Consider the following 6,765-nt stretch of genomic DNA (forward strand, 5'->3'; position numbering starts at 1 on the left):
TGGCTTGCGCGATCAGCTGTTAACCGAAAGCTTGGAGGTTCGAGCCCACCGGTGGTGGTGCGGCGCTTTTTTTTGTGCTGATAGCTTTGAAGATATGTTCTGATGGTGGTGAGAGTGGAGCAAGACTGTCCCCGTGGCGCATTGGGCTAGCGCGATCGGCTGTTAACCGAAAGTTTGGAGTTTCGAGCCCTCCCGGGAGTGGTCTGTTGCTTTTTTCTTTGCACTATTAGCTTTGAAGATATGTTCTGATGGTGGTGAAAATGAAGCAGGACTGTCTCCGTGGCGCAATTGGCGGCTAGCGCGATCGGCTGTTAACCGAAAGGTTGGAGGTTCGAGCCCACCCGGTGGTGGCGCGGCGCTTTTTTTCTTTGCGCTAATAGCTTTGAAGATATGTTCTGATGGTGTTGAGAGTGGAGCAAGGCTGTCTCCGTGGCGCAATGGGCTAGCGCGATCGGCTGTTAACCGAAAGGTTGGAGTTTCGAGCCCACCCAGGAGTGGTGTTTTGCTTTTTTTGTGGTAATAGCTTTGAGGATATGTTCTGATGGTGGTGAGAGTGGAGCAGGACTGTCTCCATGGCGCAATTGGCTAGCGCGATCGGCTGTTAACCGAAAGGTTGGAGTTTCGAGCCCACCCGGTGGGGGTGCGGCGCTTTTTTTTTTTTTGTGCTGATAGCTTTGAAGATATGTTCTGATGGTCGAGAGTGGAGCAGGACTGTCTCCGTGGCGCAATTGGCTAGCGCGATTGGCTGTTAACCGAAAGGTTGGAGGTTCGAGCCCACCCGGTGGTGGTGCGGTTTTTTTTTTCTTTGGGGTGATAGCTCTGAATAAATGTTTTGACGGTAGTGAGTGTGGAGCAGGACTGTCTCCGTGGCGCAATTGGCTTGCGCGATCGGCTGTTAACCGAAAGGTTGGAGGTTCGAGCCCACCCGATGATGGTGTGGCGCTTTTTTTCTTTGTGCTGATAGCTTTGAAGATATGTTCTGATGGTGGTGAGAATGAAGCAGGACTGTCTCCGTGGCGCAATTGGCTAGCGCGATTGGCTGTTAACCGAAAGGTTGGAAGTTCGAGCCCACCCGGTGGTGGTGCGGTGCTTTTTTTCTTTGGGCTGATAGCTTTGAAGATATGTTCTGATGGTGGTGAGAGTGGAGCAGGACTGTCTCCATGGCGCAATTGGCTTGCGCAATCGGCTGTTAACCGAAAGGTTGGAGGTTCCAGCCCATCCAGGAGTGGTGTTTTGCTTTTTTTGTGGTAATAGCTTTGAGGATATGTTCTGATGGTGGTGAGAGTGGAGCAGGACTGTCTCCATGGCGCAATTGGCTAGCGCGATCGGCTGTTAACCGAAAGGTTGGAGTTTCGAGCCCACCCGGTGGGGGTGCGGCGCTTTTTTTTCTTTGTGCTGATAGCTTTGAAGATATGTTCTGATGGTCGAGAGTGGAGCAGGACTGTCTCCGTGGCGCAATTGGCTAGCGCGATTGGCTGTTAACCGAAAGGTTGAAGGTTCGAGCCCACCCGGTGGTGGTGCGGCTCTTTTTTTTCTTTGGGCTGATAGCTTTGAATATATGTTCTGATGGTGGTGGGAGTGAAGCAGGACTGTCTCCGTGGCGCAATTGGCTTGCGTGATCGGCTGTTAACCGAAAGGTTGGAGGTTCGAGCCCACCCGGTGGTGGTGCGGCGCTTTTTTTCTTTGCGCTGATAGCTTTGAAGATATGTTCTGATGGTGGTGAGAGTGGAGCGAACTGTCTCCGTGGCGCAATCGGCTAGTGGGATCGGCTGTTAACTGAAAGGTTGGAGGTTCGAGCCCACCCGGTGGCGGTGCAGCCCTTTTTTTTCTTTGTGGTGATAGCTCTGAATAAATGTTTTGACGGTGGTGAGTGTGGAGCAGGACTGTCTCCGTAGCGCAATTGGCTTGCGCGATCGGCTGTTAACCGAAAGGTTGGAGGTTCGAGCCCCCCCGATGATGGTGTGGCGCTTTTTTTCTTTGTGCTGATAGCTTTGAAGATATGTTCTGATGGTGGTGAGAGTGAAGCAGGACTGTCTCCGTGGCGTAATTGGCTAGCGCGATTGGCTGTTAACCGAAAGGTTGGAGGTTCGAGCCCACCCGGTGGTGGTGCGGCGCTTTTTTTTTCTTTGTGCTGATAGCTTTGAAGAAATGTTCTGATAGTGGTAAGAGTGGAGCACGACTGCCTCCGTGGCGCAATTGGCGAGTGCGATCAGCTGTTAACCGAAAGGTTGAAAGTTCGAGCCCACCCGGTGGTGGTGCGGCGCTTTTTTTTCTTTGGGCTGATAGCTTTGAAGATATGTTCTGATGGTGGTGAGAGTGGAGCAAGACCGTCCCCGTGGCGCAATGGGCAAGCGCGATCGGCTGTTAACCAAAAGGTTGGAGTTTCGAGCCCACCCGGTGGTGGTGCGGCGCTTTTTTTTTCTTTGGGGTGATAGCTCTGAATAAATGTTTTGACGGTGGTGAGAGTGGAGCAGGACTGTCTCCGTGGCGCAATTGGCTTGCGCGATCGGCTGTTAACCGAAAGGTTGGAGGTTCGAGCCCACCCAGTGATGGTGTGGCGCTTTTTTTTCTTTGCGCTTGTAGCTTTGAAGATATGTTCTGATGGTGTTGAGAGTGGAGCAAGACTGTCTCCGTGGCGCAATTTGCTAGCGCGATCGGCTGTTAACCGAAAGGTTGGAGGTTCGAGCCCACCCGGTGGTGGTGCGGCGCTATTTTTTCTTTGCGCTGATAGCTTTGAAGATATGTTCTGATGGTGGTGAGAGTGGAGCAAGACTGTCCCCGTGGCGCAATGGGCTAGCGCGATCGGCTGTTAACCGAAAGGTTGGAGGTTCGAGCCCACCCGGTGGTGGTGCGGCGCTTTTTTTTCTTTGCGCTGATAGCTTTGAAGATATGTTCTGATGGTGGTGAGAGTGGAGCAAGACTGTGTCCGTTGCGCAATGGACTAGCGCGATCGGCTGTTAACCGAAAGGTTGGAGTTTCGAGCCCTCCCGGTGGTGGTGCGGCGCTTTTTTTTCTTTGGGGTGATAGCTCTGAATAAATGATTTGACGGTGGTGAGAGTGGAGCAGGACTGTCTCCGTGGCGCAATTGGCTCGCGCGATCGGCTGTTAACCGAAAGGTTGGAGGTTCGAGCCCACCCGGTGATGGTGTGGCGTTTTTTTTCTTTGTGCTGATAGATTTGAAGATATGTTATGAGGGTGGTGAGAGTGGAGCAGGACTGTCTCCGTGGCGCAATTGGCTAGCGCGATTGGCTGTTAACCGAGAGGTTGGAGTTTCGAGCCCACCCGGTTGTGGTGCGGTGCTTTTTTTCTTTGGGCTGATAGCTTTGAAGATATGTTCTGATGGTGGTGACAGTGGAGCAGGACTCTCTCCGTGGCGCAATTGGCTTGCGCGATCAGCTGTTAACCGAAAGCTTGGAGGTTCGAGCCCACCGGTGGTGGTGCGGCGCTTTTTTTTGTGCTGATAGCTTTGAAGATATGTTCTGATGGTGGTGAGAGTGGAGCAAGACTGTCCCCGTGGCGCATTGGGCTAGCGCGATCGGCTGTTAACCGAAAGTTTGGAGTTTCGAGCCCTCCCGGGAGTGGTCTGTTGCTTTTTTCTTTGCACTATTAGCTTTGAAGATATGTTCTGATGGTGGTGAAAATGAAGCAGGACTGTCTCCGTGGCGCAATTGGCGGCTAGCGCGATCGGCTGTTAACCGAAAGGTTGGAGGTTCGAGCCCACCCGGTGGTGGCGCGGCGCTTTTTTTCTTTGCGCTAATAGCTTTGAAGATATGTTCTGATGGTGTTGAGAGTGGAGCAAGGCTGTCTCCGTGGCGCAATGGGCTAGCGCGATCGGCTGTTAACCGAAAGGTTGGAGTTTCGAGCCCACCCAGGAGTGGTGTTTTGCTTTTTTTGTGGTAATAGCTTTGAGGATATGTTCTGATGGTGGTGAGAGTGGAGCAGGACTGTCTCCATGGCGCAATTGGCTAGCGCGATCGGCTGTTAACCGAAAGGTTGGAGTTTCGAGCCCACCCGGTGGGGGTGCGGCGCTTTTTTTTCTTTGTGCTGATAGCTTTGAAGATATGTTCTGATGGTCGAGAGTGGAGCAGGACTGTCTCCGTGGCGCAATTGGCTAGCGCGATTGGCTGTTAACCGAAAGGTTGGAGGTTCGAGCCCACCCGGTGGTGGTGCGGTTTTTTTTTTCTTTGGGGTGATAGCTCTGAATAAATGTTTTGACGGTAGTGAGTGTGGAGCAGGACTGTCTCCGTGGCGCAATTGGCTTGCGCGATCGGCTGTTAACCGAAAGGTTGGAGGTTCGAGCCCACCCGATGATGGTGTGGCGCTTTTTTTCTTTGTGCTGATAGCTTTGAAGATATGTTCTGATGGTGGTGAGAATGAAGCAGGACTGTCTCCGTGGCGCAATTGGCTAGCGCGATTGGCTGTTAACCGAAAGGTTGGAAGTTCGAGCCCACCCGGTGGTGGTGCGGTGCTTTTTTTCTTTGGGCTGATAGCTTTGAAGATATGTTCTGATGGTGGTGAGAGTGGAGCAGGACTGTCTCCATGGCGCAATTGGCTTGCGCAATCGGCTGTTAACCGAAAGGTTGGAGGTTCCAGCCCATCCAGGAGTGGTGTTTTGCTTTTTTTGTGGTAATAGCTTTGAGGATATGTTCTGATGGTGGTGAGAGTGGAGCAGGACTGTCTCCATGGCGCAATTGGCTAGCGCGATCGGCTGTTAACCGAAAGGTTGGAGTTTCGAGCCCACCCGGTGGGGGTGCGGCGCTTTTTTTTCTTTGTGCTGATAGCTTTGAAGATATGTTCTGATGGTCGAGAGTGGAGCAGGACTGTCTCCGTGGCGCAATTGGCTTGCGCGATCGGCTGTTAACCGAAAGGTTGGAGGTTCGAGCCCACCCGGTGGTGGTGCGGTTTTTTTTTCTTTGCGCTGATAGCTTTGAAGATATGTTCTGATGGTGGTGAGAGTGGAGCGAACTGTCTCCGTGGCGCAATCGGCTAGCGCGATCGGCTGTTAACTGAAAGGCTGGAGGTTCGAGCCCACCCGGTGGTGGTGCGGCGCTTTTTTTTCTTTGGGGTGATAGCTCTGAATAAATGTTTTGACGGTAGTGAGTGTGGAGCAGGACTGTCTCCGTGGCGCAATTGGCTTGCGCGATCGGCTGTTAACCGAAAGGTTGGAGGTTCGAGCCCACCCGATGATGGTGTGGCGCTTTTTTTCTTTGTGCTGATAGCTTTGAAGATATGTTCTGATGGTGGTGAGAATGAAGCAGGACTGTCTCCGTGGCGCAATTGGCTAGCGCGATTGGCTGTTAACCGAAAGGTTGGAAGTTCGAGCCCACCCGGTGGTGGTGCGGTGCTTTTTTTCTTTGGGCTGATAGCTTTGAAGATATGTTCTGATGGTGGTGAGAGTGGAGCAGGACTGTCTCCATGGCGCAATTGGCTCGCGCAATCGGCTGTTAACCGAAAGGTTGGAGGTTCCAGCCCACCCGGTGGTGGTGCGGCGCTTTTTTTTCCTTGTGCTGATAGCTTTGAAGATATGTTCTGATGGTGGTGAGAGTGTAGCAAGCCTGTCCTCGTGGCGCAATGGGCTAGCGCGATCGGCTGTAAACCGAAGGGTTGGAGTTTCGAGCCCTCCCGGGCATGGTGTGTTGCTTTTTTCTTTGCACTAATAGCTTTGAAGATATGTTCTGATGGTGGTGAAAGTGGAGCAGGACTGTCTCCGTGGCGCGATTGGCTAGCGCGATCGGCTTTTAACCGAAAGGTTGGAGGTTCGTGCCCACCCGGTGATGGTGCGGCGCTTTTTTTCTTTGGGGCGATAGCTCTGAAGAAATGGTCTGACGGTGGTGAGAGTGGAGCACGACTGTCTCTGTGGCGCAGTTGGCTAGCGCGATCGGCTGTTAACGGAAAGGTTGGAGGTTCGAGCCCACCCGGTGGTGGTGCGGCGCTTTTTTTTCTTTGGGCTGATAGCTCTGAAGAAATGTTCTGACGGTGGTGAGAGTGGAGCTGGACTGCCTCCGTGGCGCAATTGGCGAGTGCGATCAGCTCTTAACCGAAAGGTTGAAAGTTCGAGCCCACCCGGTGGTGGTGCGGCGCTTTTTTTTCTTTGGGCTGATAGCTTTGAAGATATGTTCTGATGGTGGTGAGAGTGGAGCAAGACCGTCCCCGTGGCGCAATGGGCAAGCGCGATCGGCTGTTAACCAAAAAGTTGGAGGTTCGAGCCCACCCGGTGGTGGTGCGGCGCTATTTTTGCTTTGCGCTGATAGCTTTGAAGATATGTTCTGATGGTGGTGAGAGTGGAGCAAGACTGTCCCCGTGGCGCAATGGGCTAGCGCGATCGGCTGTTAACCGAAAGGTTGGAGGTTCGAGCCCACCCGGTGGTGGTGCGGCGCTTTTTTTTCTTTGCGCTGATAGCTTTGAAGATATGTTCTGATGGTGGTGAGAGTGGAGCAAGACTGTGTCCGTGGCGCAATGGACTAGCGCGATCGGCTGTTAACCGAAAGGTTGGAGTTTCGAGCCCTCCCGGTGGTGGTGCGGCGCTTTTTTTTCTTTGGGGTGATAGCTCTGAATAAATGATTTGACGGTGGTGAGAGTGGAGCAGGACTGTCTCCGTGGCGCAATTGGCTCGCGCGATCGGCTGTTAACCGAAAGGTTGGAGGTTCGAGCCCACCCGGTGATGGTGTGGCGTTTTTTTTCTTTGTGCTGATAGATTTGAAGATATGTTATGAGGGTGGTTAGAGTGGAGCAGGACTTTCTCCGTGGCGCAATTGGCTAGCGCGA

This window comes from Rhipicephalus microplus, unplaced genomic scaffold (assembly GCF_043290135.1).
Source record: "Rhipicephalus microplus isolate Deutch F79 unplaced genomic scaffold, USDA_Rmic scaffold_80, whole genome shotgun sequence".
Lineage (NCBI taxonomy): Eukaryota > Metazoa > Arthropoda > Arachnida > Ixodida > Ixodidae > Rhipicephalus > Rhipicephalus microplus.